This window comes from Chinchilla lanigera, unplaced genomic scaffold (genome assembly GCF_000276665.1).
Source record: "Chinchilla lanigera isolate Chin_1 unplaced genomic scaffold, ChiLan1.0 scaffold00116, whole genome shotgun sequence".
NCBI lineage: Eukaryota > Metazoa > Chordata > Mammalia > Rodentia > Chinchillidae > Chinchilla > Chinchilla lanigera.
The window spans coordinates 1,603,033-1,628,391 of NW_004955517.1; the positions used below are offsets into that span (position 1 = coordinate 1,603,033).

General features: G+C 47.2%; 1 protein-coding gene across 1 annotated transcript in view; it reads left to right on the forward strand.

Annotated features, from left to right (window-relative positions):
- Positions 1 to 25,359, forward strand: part of Prickle2 (prickle homolog 2) — a gene marked incomplete in the record, with an annotated part of 305,675 nt that overhangs the window by 101,711 nt on the left and 178,605 nt on the right.

The following is a 25,359-nucleotide window of genomic DNA, read 5'->3' on the forward strand; positions in this document are numbered from 1 at the left end:
CTGTGCGCAGTACAGCAACCTGTTACCATTCGGGAATGCTGGTCCATCTGGGGGAGATAGGTTACAGGGCAACAGCCAATCAGCAGCAAGGAGAACTGAATAATGACCTTGGATTGGTTACTTGCAAACCCCCACCAAAAAATCTCTCTCTTTCTCTCTCTCTCTCTTTCTCGCTCTCTCTTTTATTTCTTGTTTCTGCAAAATTGTGGGGGTTTCTCCCAACCAGTGACTGCGGGGATTTCCGCCAATGACTGAGGCTGTGAACTCAACTGCGACTTCACGGGATTATACTGTAATACATTTTCAGTTCTCTCACAAACCTGAAGAGAAGCTCAAGTCAGTGTTAGTCCTTTTAATTTCAGTGTACTTATTTTCAATGAATTCCAATGTGATAATAATATTTTATGCATTTTAGTTATATTAATTGAAAATCTATTTTTTTCAAATGTATTTTTAAAATATTTTGGTACTGAGGACTGAACCTCGGGCCTCACGCTTGCTAGGCAAGTGCTCCACCACTGAGCTAAATCCTCAGCCTTTGAAAATGCATTTTGAAGACTGGCATTCAAACTAGGAGAGAAAATGCTCTGCTTACATTGCCACCGAAAAGTAAGAGCCTCTGGAGATATGTTTTTCTCTATATTGAAACATAATTGAATTAAAAGCCAAATATTTTTATTTGACCATTTCTGGAGGAATTCTTTTGGAAAGAGCTTGTCAGGTAGAAGTAAAGGTTTGCTAAACTCACAGGCTTTGTTTTTTTTGTTTTTTTTTTTTTTTTTGTTTTTCTCCGGTACCGGGAACCGAACTCACAACCTTGCGCTTGCCAGGCAGGCGCTTTTGCCGCTGAGCTAAATCCCCAGCCCCTCACAGGCTTTGTATTCCAGGCCTTTTCAAGTGATGTATCATTTAGTGCAATCTTCATGGGTCTTCTGTTACCAGGTCTTTAACCTCTTTTACTTGTAATCTCTTTTCTCTTAAACAAAATAAGTTAGTTCTATTGTCAGAGCCTCTGCTGGACAAGGATGTCTATCTAGCAAAATGTATTAACTGGTTAAGGGATATTTATTTTGTATTTATGGCCAGTACAAATCGTTTTCATGTATAATAATTATATAAATCAATAAGCCAATTATATCTGTGCTCAGTCCATAACACTGTATTAAGATCTGTTGACCTGGCTACAGGGAAGTTAAGACTTTCTGTTCTCTACAGGTTTCCTCATTTGAGTGTCTGTAATAAACTGACAGTAGACAGATTAACATACAGTATCCTGAGCTACAGAAAGGAACAGGCGCTTGGGGCTTCTGGGCAGGGGTCATAGGAGCGGGTGGAAGGATAGTATCATGAACAGGGGTTCTCATGCCGTGTAGATAAATGTTCTGCAGCACAGCAGGATAACCACGGTTGACAACAGGTAAGCGTATGTGTCAGAATAGCTAGAGTTTGAATGCTCCCAGCACAAAGCAATGACAGATGTTTGAGGTGATGGATATGCCAGTTACCTTGATTCAGTCATTGCACGTTGTATACGTGTATGAGAATCTCACATTGTACACCATCAATGTATACAACTATTATATATGGATTAAAACTTTGTAGATAGCTAGATCTTCCAGGTAATAGCCCACAGAAGACTAGGTGACCGGCAGTGCCACAGACTCTGGCAAGGTATTGATAAGATGTGGCAATTTCCCTTGTCACGGGGAAATTGATTCTTTCCCTATGAAAGAGTCAGTCTGCAGGTGATGAGCTACTGGGGAAGAGATCCTTGTCCGTGGAGTTCCTTCTGAGTAGGTCTTGAAGCAGACAAGGGAAATTCCCAAATGTGTTCATCTTAAAGTAATCAGGACCCCAAAACACTGCAGCTTAGGCTATGGTTTTCTTGGCCCAACATGGCATACATCACGGAGGTAGGATTTCAGTGACATTTGGGGACGTGCCTAAGGGGAGAGGACGTGGATGCCTGCCATTCTCACAGGCAATCCCTGGGCCTCTGCTTAAATCTCACAGCACAGCTGCCAGGGCTGGCTTGGCCTCCGTGTGGCCTTCTAGCTGTCACGGACAGCAGAGCCCTGCTAGACTGTCCAGTCCAGACGGAGGAAGAGGAGAGAGGGTGTGAGTCCATTACAAGTCCATCAGCTCTGGACACTGGAGCACAGGTCCTGTTCTCCAGGACCAGAGACTGTGGGCTGGTGACTTGGTGACCACCCACCAGCAGATGTTCAAATTATGGATCCTGACAGGGGGAAGCAGGCCGTGTGGAGTTATGGATCAAATCCACTACCCCGACTCTTTGAGAAAGAAACGTGCATTCTCAGGGATTTCCTCCCAGACATTGGGTTATTGGCCTAGTGGTTGAGGACTTTTAGGCGGATAAAGGGAGCCCTGTATTGGATTCTCGATCTTGCCTTTACCATTATTTTGACCTTGGACAAGTCACTCAACCTCTTACCATCTATAAAATGGAAATGATGTATGAGATGTAAATTCTAGAACCCCATACACAGTAGGGATTATGTTTGTTGAAGATGAAGGTAAAGGTGGATGAAGGAATGGGAACATTGTATTCCTCTAACCTGAAGTTCTGAATGCCAGCACGTTGCCCTGGGATCCCTATTTGACTGTGTGTTAGTTGGGCCTCTCAGAGGAACAGAAGCACTAGGATTTGTTGACTGCTATGCAGAGAAAGAGATTTTAACCGTTCCACGCAGTAATGGATGGAGGTATGTCTAAAGCTTGCCGAGTTGCCAGCAGGCTGGAGACTCAGCGCTGAGTTGCAGTTCAAATCCAAAGGCTGTTTGTTGGTAAAATCCTCTCGTTTGTGGAAAGTCAGTCTTTTTCTGATTGGATGAAGCCCACCTACATTGCGGAAGGTAATCTGCTTGACCCAAAACCTACGGATTTATACACTAATCTCATCTAAAAAGCCCACCTTGATAAGAATATGTGGGTTTCATGGTCTAGTCAAGTTGATACATGACATTCAACATGATAGATCGTGTAGCCATTGTGGAGTAGCCCTTGGAAGGCTCACTGGTAGAGCTCAGCTGATCGCCTTCCAGCAAAGATTTGAGGCTAAACAGCAAAGATTTGAGGCTAAGCGGAATTCTTTATTGCAGTGGGCATAGCCCTGATGCAAACCGGTTGGAGGAAAGTCAAGGGAGCAGCTCCTGCAAGCACTGACCCAATAGTTCAGACTATCTAGGGTTCCCACCTCTGAGCCCAGCGAACCCAGGATGGCGTGAGGACCTTCCCTGTTCTGTCTGCCTTTGCAAGCAAGTGTCCCCTGGTTGTTGTGAGGTTGCTGCCAGCTGCTGTTGGCTTCACATCTTCACAGATCCTTTATCCTCTTTGAACTTCTGACACAAATCCCGGACCTGAATCTCAGTGGCTCATTTGGGCCCTGTGTTCATCCCTGGACCAGTTGCTGTGCCAAAGGCGATGAACGCCCTATGTAGCATAGATCAGAGGCCTGGGACCCCCTCTGCCCCACCTGAATCCCGTGGACAGAAGCCCAGCCACAGAGCGTTTCCCTTTGGAAGGTCCAGGGGAGATTTCCAGGAATGAGGCGGGACGCGGCCCGCCGTCGTGTGACAGCTCCTCCGGCCCAACTCCCCTGGCCTTGTCTCCTCCCCGCATGTCTCACACCTCTCTTTTTTCTCTTTTCCTTTCTCTTCTCGCCCATCACAGTGCGTAAAGTACTTTCTATGCCTTTAAAAACCTGGTTCTTTCTTCTTTCCTTTTGAAATTTCCAATTTGTCTAAGAAAGCAGATGCCTCTGAAGCGAGCTGCCTGAGAGAGCAGTTTCCAGCCTCTTCCTGAACGTGCAATCATCGCCCAGGGACGGTTTGGTACTGGCTGATCATCACTGCTGGCGCTTATGTTCCCAGTGTGGGAGGAAGGAACTCGGCGTGACTTAACGCCAAGTGGTGCGAGGAGGAAGGCGAGTTATGCTTCCTGGATCTTCCCTTTGTCTGCCTTAAGCCGGAGGTCTAAAGGAGGGGCTGGCAAGGGAAAATGGGGACTGACCTTTGCCTTACAGTACTCAACTGTTCAGAAACAGCAAAGATTTGAGGAGAAGCTGCTTGATTTTTTGGTCTTAATCATGTGTGTGTGTGTGTGTGTGTGTGTACATATGTGACAAGTTTATTGATATATAACTCACATGTATGACTCATTCATTCATGCAAAGTTCTAATTTTTAAGCATTTGCAAGGTTATAAAACAACTAATACCTAAATTTGGAATATTTTTATCAATCCCTAACCCAACCCCCAAATGCTGCAAACTATCAAGCAGTCACATTCTGTTCCTCTTCTCCTTCAAGGCCCAGAAAGCACTAATTTGCTTCTGTATGTGAACATCTCACATAAGTGGAATCATACGACATGTAGTCTTTCATGCTTGGCTTCTTGCACTTAGCATACTGTTTGTGGGTTCCGCAGTAGCATATATCGGCATATCTTTCCTTTTATGTCCAAGGCCAAGCAATCTTCTGTTCGAGGAAGTGTTGCCATGAACGTGGGGGATACAAGTGTTTGTGTGTGTGCATATGTTTTCACTTCTCTTGAGTGTGTGTCTACGAGTGGAGTTGGTGGATCACATGGTGAGTGTGTGCTTAACTTTCGAGGGGCTGCCCAACTGTCTTCCAAAGCAGGGGCATCATTTTACATCCCCTGCGCGATGTAGGGAGGTTCTAGCTTCTCCACATTTTCATCAACCCTTTTGCTGCCTGACTTTTAATGACAACCATTCTAGGGGTGGGACGTGGTAGGTAGCTCACTGTAGTTTTGATTTGCATTTCCCTATTGGCCAGTGACACTAAGAATCCTTTATGTGCTCATTGGCCATGTGTGTATCTTCTTTAGAGAAATGTATTTTGTGAACTTTTAAATGTAATTTTCTTTCTTTTGAGTTGTATGTGTTCTTTATGCATTCTGACCACAAAGACTTTTGACATACGTACTTGAAGTCCTGTGAAGCTTGACTTTCAACAACTTCTGGATAAATGAAAATATTTTTCATTCCACCCCAAGGGGAAACCAAGGAATAGCCTAAGCTGTAACGAGCAATACAGCCAGTGACTTGAGTGTGTAATTTAAATGTGCATCTGAACTTAATTTCTCATTTCCCCCCAACTTTTTAACTTTGAAAAAATATTGAAATTACATAAACGAGAGAAGAGGAGATTCACTAATCATTAACACTTTGCCATAGTTGCCCTGTGTGTGTCAGTGTGTATGTACACTTACTCAACTGTTCAGAAGTAATTTGCTGACATCATAACCCATTAACCTAAGAACTTCACATGTATAGGCTACGGAACAGATATTGTCCTGTATAACAATACCATTATCACATCCAAGAAATGAAGTATTAACTTAATATTATTTAATATGTAGCCCTATTTCAGCTCTTACCAATATTCCCCTAAATGTCCTTTCTTTCATTAAGAAAAAAACCAAGATCTATTCAAGACTCACATATTATAGGTAAGTAATGGCGAACCTTTTAGAGCTCTCAGCAATACAAACACCCGCTGGGGCACATGAGCCATAGGTTTGCTACCAGAGTTATAGGTGACTGTCATATCCTAATCTTCTGTAAATTAGAAAAAAAATCTCCATTTTTTGTCATTTGTGGCATTTTTTAAAATGTTTGTAGCAGTTATCTTGTAGGATGACCTGCCATTGGGGATTTATCAGATTACGATTATGATTGCAGTCAAATAATCTTTTTGGCAGGTGTACTGCAGGGGTGGTGCTGTGTACTTCCTTAAGTCGTATCTGGGGCACATAATTCGGCGTGCCTGCCAGCACACCCTACTGTGGAGGCAGCTCCTCCTCATGACGGCTCGTGTGTAATCTGTGTGGAATAGCTCCTCATTCTTCAAACACCTTCTTCTGAGGCATAGCACCCATTCGTAATCCTTGCTTAGCATCTTTTGATAGTCAGTTATCACACTGGAAACTGCAAAATGGTAGTTTACCAGGATCATGAATTCCACATTACTTAGGTGATATTCTTCTACTGAAAAGATCACTATCTTTTATTTTCTTCTATTTATTTTCACTTCACTTTCTCTTTATCTCTTTTTTTCCCTTTTTCTTTTGACTATCACTGTGGAGTCAAGAATTATTTCAATTATTGATATTTCCTAATTTTAAAAACTCATGCATCTGTTCAACAATTCTTTAGTATCTACTGTGTAATGGGCATTTTAGTTTAAAAATTAAGTTAGATTATTCTTAAAGTTTCTTTTAGGCATAAGTTTTCTGATTCTATGACCAGTAAGTCATATCACTGTATCTGAATTTCTATACAGTATCTCTTCCTCTAAATTGTGTATTTAATTTCAGCTATTTGATAATTTTATCTTAACTATTTATCAACATGTTTTCATAGAGTTGTATTTTTTTTTTTTTTTTAATCAAAAGAGGCAAAAGCCAAGTGAAGGACTTGAGAAGAATTTGAATTTCCTAGTGTCCATGGCCTGGGGGATCTACGTGTGCAGGCTCCATGCTGTTTCCAGTGCTGTCTGAACTGGTGGCCCCTCACTGCAGCCAGGTCCCTGTGGCAGTCAGTGGCTCCCTAAGGCCACAGCCATTGTGTTAGACACGCTTTGAATTTGCACCAAGTGGGTGCGTGAGCCCAGCCTGCTTGTGGGGGGCGGGGGGAGGAAGTGTTGAAGTGGTCCTACCTTCGAGTCAGGACGTCGGCGTCCAGATGATGTGGGATGCAGGAGCTGTCACTGGCTGTCATGGAACCCACTTGCTTCTGCAGTGTGGACACCTCACATGTGCTGCAGCTTCTGTGTTTCTTATGTAATTCACGGTGATATAAAACTGTACTGCACACATGCGTTACTGTTATACACTGTCTTTTGGTGTGTGTACTAATACCCTATGGTTACATTTTTGTTTGGGATCATCAGTTTTCTTGTATCTTGTTGGTGAGTCAAGAGATCTTATACATTCATTTTGATTCTACATGATTTTTGCCTTGTATCCTGGCTTTAGAACCCAACCCCTGAGATGTCTCTGTTGTTCTCCCCGTGCAGATCCATACCCATATGGTTTTAACGTACATCTGTTTGCCTTTCATACCACTTCCTTTCTTGTAAGCTGACAGAACCAGGAAGGCTTGTTTAATTAATCCCCCTAGAGCCCTGGGCTGTCAGTTATGCCTGTGCCCTTCAACCTCCCTTGTGCCTCTGCTTTCCTTAGTGCCTGGCAGGAAAAATGGACATCACTCACGCTCAGAGAGCCTAAGTGCCAGTGTTCCTGCAGCCTTGAAAATAGCTCCTCATCTGCAGTAAATAATAAATCTGATGCCATCTCTCTTCCTGTTTTCCTGAGCTGATGCAGTGTCTTTGCAGTCATTGTGTCAGAGCTTATGTCATTCTGAGTGAACAACAGACACTGACTGTACACACTGCACCACAGAAGAAGGCTGTGGAGGGCCCTGCAGGTTCCAAGGCAGAGCAGAAGACGCAGCCTCAGAGAAACAGGGCTTAAGGATCCAGGGAGAAGGGACTGATGTCTGTTGGTCAAATATGTCCCATCTTCCACCCCACTGCTTAAGATTCTCAAACACAGGAAAGAACTAAGTGGGTTGATCTGCGTTGTGTGCCTAGCGTGTGTGTGTGGAAGGGTGGAATTTGCCTGCTATTCCCACCAAATCCAGGGAATGAGCATGCTCCCAAGGAAAAATTGGTCTGCTCTTTCCAGAGGAAGCAGCATGGGAGCTTTGGCAGGCTTCAGTGGAGTTGCCCTCCACGCAGCACCACCTTGCATCTTTGTAAGTCACTGCCGGCCGCTTAGTGTTTTGGACAACAAGGCACTCTGCTGTTTTCCCTCCACAAACAGCCTCTGATCCCCGGCAAACCTTGTCTGGTGGTGATCCACGTACCTTCCCCTTCCTGATCCCCTCTACCCTCCCGTCTCCTGGTTGTCAGCTGCAGCTCTGTAGGCAAAGTAAAGCAGCGGGTAAGAGAGAAAGACAAAGGGAGAAGGAAAATGGATGGCTGAAGTGGGTTAAAGCAGTCCTCTTCTGGAAATTTCTAGCTGTCAAATATTTATTTCTGAAGATCAACCCCTCATTAGACATTTACCGGCATGGTTGCTGCTGCCTGGTGCTGTGGGTGTGTAAATGTCAGCTCTGTCCCTGGCAAGCCGGTGGAATTTGCTGATGACACGCGCCTGCGTCGGTCTGGGAGAGGGCTGGCATCTGAAAAGCAGGCCGTGTGAGTCACATGGGCGGTCAGTGGGCAGTGTGCTTGCTGGGGCAGCAAGAAGGGAGGGGAAGGGATTAGCAAGATGAGCATCAAAGAGAGAAGTCAGACTGGAAGGCCAAAGCCGCTGGAGTTCTTTCTTGGGTCTTCGTGCTAAATTCAACAGTTTCCATGTCAGAGGGAAAGAGAGAGGAAGAAAAAATAGCACTGTGGGTCTGGGCAAGGCTCAGAGAAGTGATGATTCCCACACGCAGAAGCCATGGCCATTAATAGAAATGTTGATGTTAGTAACAGCTAACCATTTGTTGATTATGACCTAGATACTGGGCGCTGGTATTCACTGCTTACTTCTACCCCTCACCTGCCCCAGGGTTTGCTGGGAAGCCTGCTGCCGTCTTGGTGCTAGTCATTCTGTCAGACCTAGGGCGGCTGTAATGAAGACCCCACATCAAAGCCGCACACCTGACATATAAGTACTTTTTAGTATTTCATCTAATAGACTGGGCTCAAGCTCAGGGGGAGACTGCTTGCCTAGCACGTGGGAGGCCCTGGGTTCCATCCCCAGCACTGAAGATACAATTAATTTAACAAATGAGTATTGAACTCTTCCTACATGCTAGATACACACACTAACACTCAGTAGGTAATCTGACTCTTTGTTTATCTTTTTTAACCAAATCGGCCAGAGGCATTTAAGGTGGCTCACCTTAAATAAAACCTATTTGGGGGCTTCATTGAGCTTCTCCCACCCACAGCTAACCCCTTGACTGAACCACAGGAGGAGACCGACCTCTGCCGCAGTCCAAGCCCTTCCTCGGTGGTAAGGCCAACCTGAGTTGTGTTTCATGCATTTTCTTACGACAAGTGCTGGGGGAGGGAGCGAGGCTGCGCCAGAAACCCGAGGAGTCTGCTTCCCACACAAGCAAGCGCTGCAAAGCAGGCAGCAAAGAGGAAGTGGCCGTTTTGGAGCACAGCAAGATTCCAGAACACATGACCGTTATTACTTCTCACAAAACCCCACAAATTGCATGTGAAGGTCCCGTTTTATTTTACTACCCAATAAACTAAACATGGAAAGTTTCAATGGCTTCAAAGACACACAGCTTACTAAGACCGTGGTCAGAATTAGAGACGGGGCCTTTTGACTCCAGACTCCCCTCCTTTTGTCTTGTCTTTTTCTCATCCAGGGGCTCCACCTTGCAGGGCGGGCTCAGAGCCCGGCCCCTCCTTTCCGTGGCCCTCCCTGACCTGAGCCGCTGCCCCTCCTGTCTGGCTTACAGCGCCAGCCCCTGGCTGTTCTCCCAGCTGCTTCCTGGGCCTCTTGGTGGTCTTTCAGGGTGGCAGCCGGGCGGGTGACTTCAGTTGCTCATCAGAAGCCAATGGCAGAGGCCCCTCTTTTCTCCATGGTGAAGCCCAAGTCCTTTCCTTGACCTTCAGGGCCACATCAGGGGCTGTGTGATTCGGGGCTGCAGTTGCGACCTAAGGGGCGTCACCGCCTGTGACCCCTCCCCTCGCTTAGACGACCGGGCCGTGGGGCCCCCGTCCTGTCCCCAGACACCTTAGCTGAGTCCCTACTGCAGCTCCCTCTACCTGGCAGGTCCTCCCCAGCCTTCCATGCACTTGGCTATTCATGTCCTTCGGGTCATCTTAAGCGTGGCCCTACTCTTAAGGAAATTTATAAAGCCCCCCTCAGGGAACACGGGCCTGGCCACACTACTGACCTGTGCCTCTGAGGAGGCCGCAGCTGAGGGTGGTGAGGCTGGCAGAATCGAAGGCCCTCCTGTGCCCTTGGTCGCTGGTGCTCCCTCCATGACCGTGACACTGCAGTGGCGAGGGAGCCTCTGTCCAGTCCCATGAGTGAGCAGCTGCCGACGTGTCAAAGCGGGAGGAGAATGTCCCACGCCGTCGCTGGCTTTGCAGAGGGAGAAGCCGCACACAGTGACCCAAGAGTGACCTGTGGAGGCTGAGAGTGACCCGGCTCTCGAGGACATGGACTTCGACCTGCAACTATGGGGATGTGAATTTGCCAGCAGCCTCAAGGCTTAGGAGCAGGGTCTCCCCCAGAGCCTTGGGGTGCAAGGCTGCCCGCTTGTTCTGGACTTCAGTCTTGCTGCCCCTCGGCAGGGAGGCAGGCAGGGCCCTGGGACTGCTAAGTCAGAGCACCGCGGAATCAAGGTCCAGCGCTGTTCAGCTGCTACACCTGTGGTTGTTGGACATTCACTCCTCAGGTTCTATAGGAAGTTCATGCAGGGGGCAAGTAGAGTTCCTCTCCTGTGGCAGACCTGGTCGCTCAGGACTGCCTGCTGGTACAGCTATGGAGAGGAGGAGCCTGGGACCTCATGCAGGCAGGTGCCAGCGGCAGCATCTGGGAGCAGCTTCATGTCCCCCAGAACATCTGTCCTGTTGCTGGGCGAGGCTTGCTCTGCTGGCCTAGAATGAGGAGTGAGATGGAGATGAAAGCTAGACATGGTGTCACACATCTGTAACCCCAGCATTCAGGAGGCTGAGGCAGGAGGCCAGCCTGGGCTACATATTGAGTTCAAGGCCAGCCTGAAGTATACAGTAAGACCTGGCCTTAAAACAAAATGAAACACGATGCTTCAGATGGAGATAGATTAAGCTATTAGGCTGCATCAGAAGCAGACCATTGGATGATTAAAGAGAATCAGCCAGCAAAAAAACAAGGCACAGATCAAGAATGTAACAGTGAAAATATGAACTTTTTTTTTTTTTGGTACTGGAAATTGAACTCAGGACCTTGTACTTGCCAGGCAGGTGGTACGCCACTGAGCTAGATCCCCAGCCACATCCCCTGTTTTTTGAGAGGGAGAGGGTCTTGATGTACAGTTCAGACTGCCCCTGAACTCACTACCTAGCCCACGCTGGCCTTGGACTTATTTCAGTCCTCCTGCCTCAGCCTCCCAGGTGCTGGGCCACCACACCTGACAAGAATATGAACTCTTAGGGCACAAAACTCTTTGTTTTGTTTGCTCTATCTTCTCTATCAGAGTGCCTGCTCAGCAAGGAGTGGGTGCTCAGTGAACTTTCTTAAATGGAAGCTCTGGATAACAAGGGATATAGTCAGAATGTGGCCTGCTAGTTACTTGAGTGTGTGGTGGTACTGGAGGCTCCTGAAGCTCACAGGATGTGCAGAGAAGGCTGGGGAGCAGGCTGTGAGCAGAGCCGAATGGAAGGGAGGACTCAGAGTCAGGCTGAGCCCAGGTCTCTGTGGTCACAGCCCACGGTGCTGCAGAGGGGCTTGCCTCACGTCCTCCGTCTGCCCACCGGACTCCACCTCTGCACTGCTGCTCCTGGAAGCTTGTGTCACAGCCACCTGAGAGCCTCACTCCCGCTGTCGCCCCTGGTCCCTGATATCGTCAGATCGATGCTCAGGAGCGCACTCACTCCCGTGTTGTTTCCACCGGGAGAGCTGGCCAGCGAGGGGAGACCACCATCTTGTCTGAGGTGAGACAGGCTTTGTCTCCCACTTACAGAGCGGAATTCTTCCCACGTAGGAAGGAGTTTAGATGCTAGACAGCACGCCCCTGCTCCTCCTAAAAATAAAAATCCCCTGCCCTCTTCATCCGGTCGCTAATCCGGGATTGGAATTACTGTAGTCCATTTCAGCAGTCCAGGTCTTGGTATTATTCTTGCTCTGTGATTTATGTCTTAGTACAAAGTAATCACATGCCAACAGGTAAATTGTCTAATGCTTATCATTTTGTGGCCACTGGCTTAAGCTTTTTGTGATGCCTTGTCTCCTTTAGTGCCTGCCGTGATGAGGCGTGGTATAGCCATCCCCATTTAGTAAATCAGGACCGTGCTCAGGGAGCAAGTCAACCAGGCTGCAGGCAGTGGAACTTGGACTTAAACCAGGCTGTGTCAGATACCAGCGTTTGTGCCTTAACCGCAAGTGTGTGTGAAGTTCCAAGAGGAGGAGCTGTCGGAGGCTCCTTCCGGGCCACACCGTGCTGCGCTTCCTCACGCGTGGTGAAGGGCCACGGCGAGGCGGAGCAAAGGCCGCAGACATCCCAGATGCCCCTTTTACCTTCGGGGTGAGAACTCTGCCCTACTCAGATCTCCAGGTCTTTCCTCCGGGTTCTGCCTGCAGATGGAATTTCTTTAAAATAGTGGTAGCACTGTGAGAGAACATACAATTTATTTTCTGTAATCAAGATAATGAACTGAGCTGCCTATATTTATTTCCATTAGCACAGTGATTACATATAATTAAAACTAAGGCATCGTCGGAAAAGGTCAGATAACAAAAGCGCTGGATAGAAAAAATGAGTTCTCTTTTCCAGAAGAGTGTGGCCAGGCCCGCGACAAGGCTGTGTCCCTGTTGCTGGGCGCTCAGCCGCAGGCTGTGCCTCACTCCTCCTTGTCACACCGCTGCACTTTAGAACAAGCGCTTTATTCTAACGTGTTAGCGACCGTGCTTATTTACTGTTATTTGGCCCTTTAAGGCCTGAGGTCGTTCAGCGCAGCGACCTTTGCTTTATTCTGTGCTGGATCTCACAGGCCAGGAGGAGCTGGGCTGCACCCGGTGCGCAGTGCTTGTGGATCCATGGGTGGGTGTGGTGAACAGGATACTAAATAAATACATTAAATAGAATGAGAACAGAGGAATCTCTGTGAGCCCATGGAGTGAATATATTTGCATGATCTTCTAGGAATCTGCTCAGAAAGAAGCCTCCTTAAAACACAGTGGCTTAGAGCAATTGGTCCTTGCTCATGTTCTTTGGGTCAGGAATTCAGGCCAGGCTCAGCTCAGGTGACTCAGCTCTCCATGGGGCTGGTGGGGGCAGCTCGGCTGGCTCTGGGGAACCCAGGCTGGCCTCACCCTCCTGACTGGGTTCCTGTGTGGCTGGGGCTGGGGCACCTGGGTTTCTCCGCACCTGCCCTCCTCCTCCCTGGGGCCCTTTCCTCCAGCCCCATGGTCTTTGCATGGCGGCTGCACTCCCAGTGTGAAGGTGGGAGCCCCCACGTCCCTGATCGTCCCTCACAGAGCACTCTAAGCACCAGAGTCGGCCCCAGAGCCAGCACAGATGTGCAGATGTGGAGGCGGAAAGAGCTGGATCACGAGCTGCAAAGAGGTGTGAATGCGGGGGAGGGGCAAGGAAGAGGGAAATGGAGGATTTCGTGTATTTTTGTCAATTTACTTTTCGAATTGGAATAAAATACACAAAATAAAATTGTCCATTTTAACAGTTTTCAAGTATGTTGTATAGTTGTGGCCAGTACAGGGTCCTCTGCATCAAAGGGCTTAACCAAGCATAGGATGGAAAATACTCAGAAACACACTGCGTCTCTCTTGAATGTACGGACCTTTCCTGTCTGTATCCCTAATATAGTATGACTGTTGATGTAGCCTTTCTGTTATGGCACGTTGAACACTGTCAGTCTGAAACCCTAAAATTTGAAATGCTCAAAACATCCACAACCTCCTGAGCTCTCACTTGACACAAGTGGAAGATTCCCCCACTGACCTCATGCAACAAGTGACAGTCGAAATGTTTTAGTCACGCTAAAATGTTGTCTAAAACTGCCTTCGGCCTAGACGTATAAGGTGTGTACGAAATGGGAATGAATTTTGTGTGTAGACTTTGGTCTCGTCTCCAAGATGTCTCATTTTATATATGCAAATATGCCAAAATCTAAAGCAGTCTGGGAAATTTGAGACATTCCTGGCCCCAAGCATTTTGGATGAGGGATATTCAACCCTGCACTAAGTATTATAAGTAATCTAGAGATGACTTAAAGCACACAGGAGGATGTCAAATGTTACGCCTTTTTTCTGGTACTGGGAATTGAACCCAGAGCTCTTCACACTGAGCTGTACACTCAGCCTTTTTTATTTTCTATTTTGCAATAGGGCCTTACTAAATTGCTTGTGATCCTGCTTCAGCTCCTAGAGTGCTGGGATTGCAGTACTCTGCTCTTCAGATAAGGGACTTGAACACCCTCAGATCTTGATATCCTGGAGTGCACAAAGCAAGGGTTGCCTGAGTGCTTTTACTGTAGTGCACCTTCCACCATCCCCTTTACTTCTCCCCACGCTGCAGCTCCATCCCCAGGGAGCAGAAACTTCCCATTCTCCTCTCCCCTCTCCCCAGCCCCTGGCAACCACCACTCCGCCTCCTAGCTCTGTGAGCTTAACTGCCGTGGGTACAACAGAGCCGGACAGCTCGTCCATACGGCGCTGTACAGTGTTTTGAGAGCCCGGCATATTTCACGTACCGCAATATTTTAAAGTTTGTTCGTGATGTATCAGAATTTTTTTCCTTTCAAGGCTGAATATTGTGTCATTGCATATATATATATATATATATATATATATATATATATATACCTCACTGTGCTTATCCATTTACCCACTTCTGTGCGTTGGGTTACGTCCACCCGTTGGTTATTGTGAATATGCTTTGCTGAACTCGAGTGTCCAAGTATCTCCTCATGTTCATCTGGGTGCAGACCCAGAAGCGGGATCGCTGGATCGTAAGGCAAGTCCACCTTTAATGTTCTGAGGAGCTGCTATGTTGTATTGCCTAGCAGGGGCACCATTTTAGAGAAAAGAGCATTTTAATCTGAAATACCATAGTACAGTCTGCAATTGACCACTTTTATGCAGAATTAAAGGTTTGTAAACCTTTTTTTCTCCTGAAACATTCTCGTGCACAGGGCCCAGCCCTTTACTTTCTGTTTGGAAATGTCTTCCCGTCTGTTTCCATGAGCACTCGTGGTCCTGGACAGCTTAACCACGTCAGGCGGCCTCGTTCCCAAGGAGCTCCTCCCGATGCTCGATGCTCGGAGAACGCCTGCCCTCCGGCCACCCCTCCTTACACTCTGGATTTCTGGACTTGAGGCACTGGTTTCCCTGAAAAGCTTTGGAGCATTGCCCCGGAAGATGGCTCTGAAACACCTTCAACTTCCCAGCCTTCTGCCAGCCCTCTATGACTAATCTGAAAATGAATCTTTTGAGAAAAATAAGGGGGAAAAAAGAGAAAAGCACCCTCCCAAGACAAACAATAAGAAATTGCTAAAAATAATAGAAGCATTATTGGTTCTCGTCCTAAAGGCCATATTTTTGGCTGGCTTTAGCTATTATTCACACCCCTGGGGCACATTTCGTTTTCTCTGAAAGACTGTGTGGAAAGGGGAACAGCTTATAATTTAGGCTACAAATTGTGTGTGACATTTCCGTATTTTATTGGGCAGTTATCTCGGTTGTTGTCTACGAATAGTATTTGCTTTCCTAGGCATTGTTTAAATACAGATAGTGCTCGCCCCAAGCAAGCATCCCCTCCCCCGTAAAGATGTATAATGGAGTTCATTTCTGTGCTTTTTATAGAATGAGTTTAGTTTATAGCCCTGTCCCGTAGCTCACACCATAACTCGAGTAATTATATTCTTAATGTCCCTGTGGCCTTCAATACTGGGAGATGACCTACAAAGTGGATGTGTTGGGATTTTTCCAGGCCTTTTTGGAGTGAGGACCTCTGTCCGTTTTCCTTTGAAGGTCGCCTTTGTTTCAGAAGGTTGCAAGATGCAGCCACTCCCGTAGAAATTCTTCAGAGTCCAGGTAACGTGCTGGAGCTTGGCAGCCTGCTTCTTGGGGGTCATCACCGGTATGAGCCTGCTAGCAAACTAGTTGCTTGGGCAAATTCGTAAGTCCCAGCCAGTCCCAGTTCCCACGTCTGCAGAGCGGAGTTCAGTAGTTCCTGCCCCCTCGCACTGAGCTGAGCCGTGATGAACAGTGCCGGTGCGAGGAGCGAGCTGCAACTTATTTCTTATTAAGCGTCTCCCGAGGGCACCACTGAACTTTCTTCGTCTGTGAGTGCAGAGTTTATCCACAGGCAGTAAGCATCAGAAATCGTCTGCCGAAGGGAATTATTACAGCAAAAACAGTGTGCATATGGTGTGGCTCTGAATGATTACATTTTTCCATGCTATATTTTCAGTTATAACAAAATAGCAAATGAGATTTTCTGGACATTCAGTATGTGCTGCGCATTGAGTTAAGTACTATTAAGTACTATTAACTCATCAATCCTCAGCATAGCCTTAGGCAATAGGTGTTATGCTCATGCCCATTTTACAGAAAAGGACACTAAAGGAAATAAAAGGAAGCTGAACAACTTCCCTCAGTCAGTAAGTAGCAGCGCCAAAATTTGAACCCTCTAGTCTGGCTCTAAGGTCTGTGCTTTTAACTTTATGGATTCCTAAAATTTTCTGTTCTCAGATCTCTTTATTCACTTTCGAGATTTTTAAAATGTATATTATAGCTTTCAGTTTTTATCAGAATCACCTAAGCTGAGAATTTTAAAAATATTTATTTATTTGCTTAGTATATGAGAATAAGGTATATATCACTTGTTGTTGCTAAGCATACCATATTTTCCAAATGCATGGGTCTGGACAGTGGCAACAATTCCAAGATGGTTCCTGGTGCTGCATGTTGTGGAGAGGACCAGCGGTGTGTCCTGGGGTGGCAGAGGGCGGGAGGGCAAATGAACCTGACACTGCCAGGGCCCCCTTTATGAGGACTTTAGTACCGTTCGCAAAGGGGGAGCTCTCCTGACCTAAGTACCTCTTAACAGGCCCCACATCTGTCTTGTCTTGTCTTGTCTTGTCTTGTCTTGTCTTGTCTTGTCTTGTCTTGTCTTGTCTTGTCTTGTGTTCTGCTCTGTTCTATTCGGTTCGGTTCGGTTCAGTTGATGCTGTGGATTAGGCCCAAGGCCTGGCATATGCCAGAACAGTCTCTACCCCTAGTTTCCCTTTCCCTCTTAATCTCATCACATTGGCCATTAAATGTCAACCTGTGAAAAGAGAAGGTATTGTTCCCAAAAGTTTCACTGGGAGCCCTGCAGGTGGCTCTCGGTGGACCATGTGCGATAGAAGCTGCCTGGGCCATGAAGTAGAGGGCTTCCCTTAGCCAGATGCTAATCCTTGGAGCCTCAGGGAGTACTTGAGTCAAACTGACCTATACCTGTCTTAGCCTTAGTTGCCTAATATGGCGGGGGGGGGGTGTCCAAAATGACATCTGGCATTTTCTCAGTAGAAAGTTGGGGCAGGGGATTCTGAACAGGAAACCCCCACAGATGTCCACACTGAGGCCCATTTTTCTCATATGTACCATTAAGCCTACACTAAAAATGATATTCACTGACTTTTTCCTTCTCTTTTCTCATTTTATAGGATTGTTACGTGGGATACTGTGGTCATATCAAACCAGAATGTTCCTTGGCCTCTGGCTCATAAGGACTTTACAGTGTTGTCTTGGAGACAAACAGACGGACACACAAATGTTCTAAGAAATAGTTACCAAGCGATGAATTAACATATGGAAATGAGATCATAGTACAGGTTGAACATCTGCGAGCCAAGGGATGGTGTGGAGTCTTAACAGACAAAGACTAGGGACAGAGCAGCATCTCTTCTATATAAACTACACAAGATACACTTTGATCTGCCTTGTACAAAGTAGTGCTCGCAAAAGTGCTTTTTATTCCTCCTGGAGACGACATGTTGAGGTTGATGGAGGGTGTGCTGGCCATCAGAGACCCAGCAAAAGCTAGCACCCCTCTTCCCCACCTCACTTGGTGCCGGTATTTGCCGGTCAGAGTCTTCATGTGCAGATGGAGCACCCCAAACACCATCCTGTCCTTCCCCTGTTGCCACCCTCACACACCCGGTCCGTACACTTCTCAACACTGGTGTCCTGGAACTATCAGCTGCCGCTCCACCAAGAGTGGGAGACGAGAGCCACTTGCTTTGGTGTTGGATTTTTATAATTCCAAGGAGTACCTGGTTGATTGTCACTGGTCCCCGAGAACACAGCAGTGCTCACACTGACACACTGTTCTCAAGTGCAGGTAAATTACAAGAAAAGTATCTTGAATATTCTATGCAACCAACATGCTATTGGCAATATAGGATTCCTGTTTAGAGAGTATTTCAAAAATATTCGCGGCCATTCATACGTAGTAACTTAGCGCCAGTAAGTGCTATGAAGCATTCATTGGTTTGAAGAGAGAAGGGAAAATGTAGCTTGTACTTAGTGAAGCCTGCTCAACTGTTAACCTGGCTTAGGAATTCAAATATTATTGCATTTATTTTGAGAGTCAAAAACAGCTCACTCCGAATTAGTGTCTGCTTGCAGATTTTGCTTTGAAGTTTTCAAGGACTGTTTCCACCAAGGCTCCTTTTCCAACCCAAACACACACACATCACAGTTTCTTGCTCGGACACTGCAGTGCTCACTTACGCCAGTGCAAAAAACGGAAGAAATTGGCTTTTCTACAACCAGTTGGAAGCTTTTATCTCCAGGTTTTCGGGTTTGAGACTTAAAACTGCACTTCATGGACTGGCCTGAGCACCCTTCCGTGCTGTCTTGAGGGGCAGCAGGAAGGACCAGCCAAGCTGGGCTTTTCATTCACGATTTTCCTCTCAAAGGCACATATTAGGAGCTTTTCCTCCTGCTTCCACATTACCCACCTATCCTCAATTTTTTTTTTTGACTTGCTGTTATTGGACCCAAAGCCTCGCATGCTGTAGGCAAGTGCTCTGTCACTGAGCTATACCCCTGCTGCTACCCTCAATTTTGATAGCGCAAAAATCCCCACACTGTAGTTAGTAGAGCTCCACGTGACAAAATGGGGATCATTTTTCTTTATTACTGAAAAACCACTTTCAGTATCGCTGCATTAGTCAGTTCGTTCTGCCATCACAGAATGCTACAGCCTGGGGGACTGCAACAACAGAAATTATTTTTTCCACCGTTTTGGAGGCCAGAAATCCGAGATCAGGTAGCCAGGGGCACTGGCTTCCAGGGAAGGCTCTCATCATCCAGGCCCACAGAGAGCCTCTGGATCCTCACACGGCCTTTCCTCTGTCCTGCACGTGGGAGAAAGAGATCTCTGGTGTCTACTCTGCTTAGAAGGACCCTAGTCTCTCCTGGTTTGGGCTCCACCCTATGACCCCACTCAACTTTAGTTCCCTTCGGACACACTCTGTCTCCCAGTGCAGTCGTGTTGAGGGTGAGGCTTTGGCATAGGAGCTAGAAGGACATGGTACAATCCACAGCAGTCACTGTGGGCTTTCTGTCCTTTGAGAAGGCTGAGATGGAAGACTGCTGCGTGGTGTCTTGCCTACCGCCGTCTCTGCAAGGGGAGCTCAGGAAGCACGCTGTGGGCGGGAAAAGGACACAATAAACTATTTCAGCTGCTAGGAGCGACGGGCAGGATGAGAGGCACAGAAAAGCTTAATTTTATCTCTTCTCCTTCTTTGCTGTAAAGGCAGCTCGTCCTATTTGTAACTGCCTGCTTATTTCCTCGCCCCTTCCTGATGGATGCCTGTTATTAAGGTGGATCAGGCCCTGAAGTGGTAATAACGGGAGATTTCCCAGGGTACTAAGGTTTGCTTAGTGTGGAGATTCGCCTTGCATTCAGCAGTCTCGTCTTTATCGCAAGACTGAGGAGAAAGGGAGAAGGCTAGGACTGGAGCTTTCTTCCACCATTGTTTTACCATGGAGTCTGAACGTGTTCGGGGCGTTTCCTACTGTACTGTCTGTGGCCTCTAATCCTACAGCACTGTGTGTCCATTTGCCTGTGCATTTGGGAGCCGGCAGAGGCACCCCCTCCCTGCTGTTCCAGAATTCGGACCAAGACCCAAAGTGGAGATGGAGGGCGTAAGAACACATGTACGTTCAGGAGTTGCAGCCGGGCGGAGGCTGCCATGGGGCCCTGTCTCAGGAGCATGACCCTTGCCGGTGTCACCTCAACTCCAGGTGAAGTCCAGACAAACTGGGCAGAGAGTAAAGGCGTCCGTCTCAAGGAGTAGAGCATTTGCCCAAAGCTGCTGCCCCCTTTGCCCCCATTAGGGAGGTCCCCGGTTTGTCTGTTTCTGTGAGCTGCCTGAAACCCATTAGATTCTTTTCAGATTCATTTGGAAGCTGCGACAGAAGTTAGAGTTGGTGAGTGTTAGCTATTTTTCTATAACCTTGCTCTGAGTTTAATGAAAGCAGGCCTCAGACCAAATTCTCCCACACAGACAGACATTTACTGGATGAATATGTATCAGCAGAGCAGCTCCAAACAGCTCATAAACCCACTCTGCATGCCCGACGCAGCCCCAGCTTGCTGTCCTGTGCAAGGCTGATGCTCATCCCTGGCTACGCTGTGGAGTCCTCAGGAGAGGCTTGAAAAGACGCTACGCCCAGTCCTCTTCCAGACATTCCCATGTTCAGCCGGAATATTATTCCAAAGCTCTGCTGGCCGTGCCCATGTTCCCCAAGGTTGAGAGCCGTGTTTGAGGTGCCTCAGCCACACCCTGTGTGGAGGTTCTTAGAAGGCCCAGCCCCAGCACCGAGGCAAGCCTCTGTTTTGTCCACCCCATGCTCTTTGGTGTGAAAATCTGAACCAGTGGTTATACCTGGCATTGGCACCCACTCATGGGCATCGTATGAAGTGTGGAGTGCTGGGCTCAGTGCGTTCTTATGTCTAGTTCTTGCAGGAGCGGGAAATAGCTCCAGACTGTTTCAGCCACGTCACAATGCTAAACACCTCCTATTCCACCAGTGAGACCCCATTTCTAACATCCATCCTACCAAGTAGCCAGTCATTACTTTCAAACTCATGTTGCACTTTAATCCGCATTGTGCAGTACTTAGAGGCCGGGCACTTAATCTCGATATGGTGTCTGGAGGACGGGTGGTCAGGAGGGAGTGCAGTTAAATGAGGCCGTATGGCAGACTGTGGCTGTGTAGAAGTGGGGGAAACCTGAGCTGGGACAGTCTGTCAACACTGATGCCTTGTGCTACCTGGGGACTCTGCAGAGATTCCCCAAAAGCAAGAAGGGCCTTACCACATGCAGACCCCCGGTCTTGAGCCTCCCAGCCTTCAGAACTGTGAATTGAACACAGCTTTGTTCTTTGTAAGTTAGTCCGTGGTGTTCAGTGATAGCATCGGAAAACAGACTAAGCCCCTGGATATGAATTAACAACCGCTGGCTGTTGATGAAGCTAGGCTAAGAGGAGTGTGCATACATTAGCTATCCCTGCATCAGGCCCTTCTCAGTGTCCTCCTGCCTGGCCTTGCCGAGCCTGGCAATATGCTAACTGACAGCTCCTAAAATTAAGACTAACCTAACTGGCACACACATGATATCATCATGATTATGTTGGTGTAAAGTAAATTATAGTCATAATGGCCCGGCGTCTTCCAGAAGCCAGAGGGGAGGTATTATTTGTAAAGAGAATTGGTTGCCAAGTCTGGCCACGTCCCAGCTGCCAATCATCGTCCCCTCTGCACTGTGCGGCCCGGGCAGGCCTGGTGGTATCAGGTCTGCAGGCTGTGGAGCTGTGCACCAGTTTGTGACCTATTTTAACCTCGGCGAGAAGGCAGGAGGGAGGGGAGCAGTGGGCTGGTGACAGTGAGGGTCAGGGTGCCCTCGTGTGAGGAGCATATACATCCCCTGCAGGTGCTGGAGCCGGAGGGCAGAGTGGGGAGCAGGGTGGGCTGCAGGCAGGCTGGGGCACACGCGCAGAGCAGGTGGCAGTGGGTCGGAGGAGTGTAACCCAAAGCCACCAGCTCAGAGTCAGACTCCAGCTGTGGATAATATCTCTGGGAAGACCCCCGACGCCCAGGCAGTTGGGTGCTACCTGATCACACTACATGGACAGAAAAGTGGCTGCGTGTGTTCTATGTGTAGTCCACTTGTGGGAGCTTCTCCCACGATGCTGTGTGGCAGCCTACCCCGAGAGCCCGTGTGAGACCCTTTCCTCTAGCTCTGCTTCTCTGAGAAGGGACGGACTGGCTGAGGAGTGTTTTAAAGCGGGAGGTGGACTCCGTTTACTCTGAGCAGACTCAGATATGCCCCCATGTGTTTAATCTGGGATCCAGGCCGGAGGGGTAGTGGCTCCTTGAGGGAGATGTTTGTACCTGGCAGTGAATGAAATGCAGAAGAGCTAGCCACACTGCTGACTCACGCGCCTACCTGCTTTCACCGTGCCTGCTAGCGTCCTGCCAGTCAGGACGAGTCGCAGGAGCTCGCCACCATCAATGAGGCAGATCGGTCCTCCACCCAAGGGGCTATGTTGGTGGGAATGAGTATTTTTGAACAATCATCTGATCTGCCACAGGAGCCAAGAAAGAGACACAGCTCATCATTCCTGTCACCTTCTGTGTCCCAAATTCCACAGCAGTAAGCTGAGAGGAGAGGAGGAGGGCCACATTAAGGGAAAAGATTCTCCACCCCGCTTCAAGCTTTTGAGCCACGGTAGCTGTGGAACAGGCTGGGAAATACTGTGTCCTAAACACAAAATCTGGCTTTCACAAAGCCTGGGGAACAGTCTTAGAAAACTGGGATGAATATTGTCTGTAGTTCAGGGCTACTGAAAAAGTGCAGAGTTGGATTAGTACGTTTGTGGAGAAAGTCATCCACCAGCAGGGAAGTGGGGCAGGTTGACAGGGCTGAGCTGAGCAGAGATTGGCAAAAGTGATGCCAGTTCGTGTTTACACCTCAGTCCCAGCACTCCTTGGTAATGGGTTGCATATGCCTGCTTTGATGTCACTGAGGAAAATGCCTTTGTAAATCCCTTGTCTGGTGGTTAGCTGTAAGGAGTACATTTCACATGATCCATGCTGGGAAATTCACTTAGCTGGCAGAACGGAAAAGAACAGAACAGATTGTCTTTCTGGAGTCTTTCCCTTACTCTACTGTAAGAAGTTGCTTCCTTTCTTTGGGATCCTAGTTACCAGGTTGTTCCTTACAGATAATGCTCCCTTTTCATAGAATAATATTTCCCAAGCACGTTTTGCAGCTCTCCAAGTCTGAATCATGTTCTCTGAGAAGGTGAGGCTCTGTGGTCACATGTATTTGGGAAACAAACGTAGTGGTTTTCCTCCCTGTAGATATTTTCTAAGCATTTACTATGTTAATATTCACATAAATGTCTTTTAAAAAGTAATAGTTTGTATTGATCTTGAAAAACTCACTTTGACCGGAGAATGCCTTCCTAAGGAGCACTAGATCTGCCAATGAATTTGTAGGATAAATTGTGCCAAGTTACTCATGGCTTTGGGGAAAAGCGCTGGACTCACCGACGGGGCCTCTCTGCTCTTGAGTAAGACTCTCAGTGTGCGGTTTCTGCCAGGCCCGCTCCAGCGAGGCCTGTGCCACTGTGAACCGGACCGGTGAAATCAGTTTCATCAGGAGACCGACAGTGGTGAGGGCCTGGAGAAGACGTGGAAAGCAATGAAATGGGTGGAAGGAATCCTAGTTCTGCTCTGCAGCTAAGTCTTGCTTCAGAACAACCCTCTTTTGAGAGATGTAATGCAGTTGTTTCATGCTCGGCTCCATTAGGAGAACATCCATGCTCTCTCTCAGCTGAGAAACCAGTGCCAATCCCCCGGGGACAAGGCCGAGTGGACTTATTTTCTCTGGCTCCATTTTTCTGTGCCCACAGCCCCACCCAGTCAGCAGTGCTGGCAAGCCCTGTCCTCAGTGGTGTTGCTGATTCTGGGTGGCTGTGTTTCCTGGCCGTGTGGATGACGGGTCCTCTGGCTTTGACTGGTCCTCTGCTCTGCTTGCCATCTCTGCCAGATGACACTTCAGAGGGGTCCTTCCTTCCTACCCTGCCTCCTTCCCAAAACAGAAGATGGAGATCCTTATGAGTGATATCTTCAGCTCCATTTTCTTCCAGTTCTAGACGTGTCCACCCCCTCGTCCTTCTGTCCCTCCCTTCTACCTCGTAAGGTCAGAGAATCCCTGAATCCCACTCCCCAGTAATAAAAGTAGCCGAGCCATTTAATTTCCACAAGTCCTTCAAGTAGGTGCTACCAGTATATCCATGGGAAGCAGAGGCACAAAGAGGTCACACGGCAAGCGCTCTGGCTAGGATTTTTTACCTTATAGGAAAGGTGAGTGGCAGCCATAGGCAGTGGGTTGGCCTGAGCTGTCAAAGTACCTCCAGGCCGCTCTCGCATGCAACAGGAGACCCCATGGCCACACCAGTATGGCTGGGATTTAACTCTTGTAGTCTGGCTCCAGAATTCAGTCTGTTTTCCCCTCATTCCTGTCATCACTTTTTAAAATAACAGTTATCCTGAGGTATGATTCACATATCACAAAATTCCCCCTTCTAAAATGTGCAATTTAGTGGCTTCTAGTATATTCACAGAGTTGTGCAACCAGGACCAGTATCTAATTTCAAAATATTCATCAACCCCAAAGAAACTTTGTGTCTATTAGCAGTCACTGTCCCTTCTACCCCCAAACCCTGTTCCTACCTCCTGTTATCCACGAATCTGCTTTATGACTCTAGATTTGCCTTTTCAGGGCATTCCATATTGATGGAGTCATATAAAACTTGGGGGTTTTTTATGACTGGCTTTTACTTAGGTAATGTTCTCAAAGTTCATGTCAGAGTGGCTATCAGTATGGCATTCCTTTTGTTGCTGAATAATAAGACATTGTACAGATATACCACATTTTATTTATACAGTTGATGGGAATTTGGGTTACTTCTGCTTTGGACTGTCATGAACAGGCTGCTATTAATATTCATATAAAAATTTCTGTGTGTGCCTGTATTTTTGTTTCTCTGGGGTATATGGTAAGGGTATGTTTAGCATTTTCAAGAACTGCCAGTGGTCTCAAAGAAGCTACACTATTTTGCAGTAAAACTGGAATATGTGAGGGACCAGATTTCGCTACCTCCAGAATAGCTGCCTTAGTGATCAGAGTATTTCAGTGGTGTTTCATTGCGGTTATTTTCCTAATGACTGGTGATATTCAACATCTTTTTTATGTTTATTGGCCATTTGTAGATCTTTTAATAGAAATACCTATTTAAATATTTCATGACTGTTAAATTGGATTTTTTATTGTTATAAAAGCTCTTGATGACTTCTGGGTACAAGTCCCGTATTGTATTTATATATGATTTACAAATATTTTCTCATTATTTGGATTTTTCACTTGATAGAGTTTTTGAAGCACAAAAGTTTTTTTTTTTTTAAATTTTGATGACGTCCAAAGTATTTTTTTGGGGGTGGGACTTGTGCTTGATCTTTGCTTGACTTAAGTTTATATATGGTGTAAGGAAAGGATTCACCTTCATT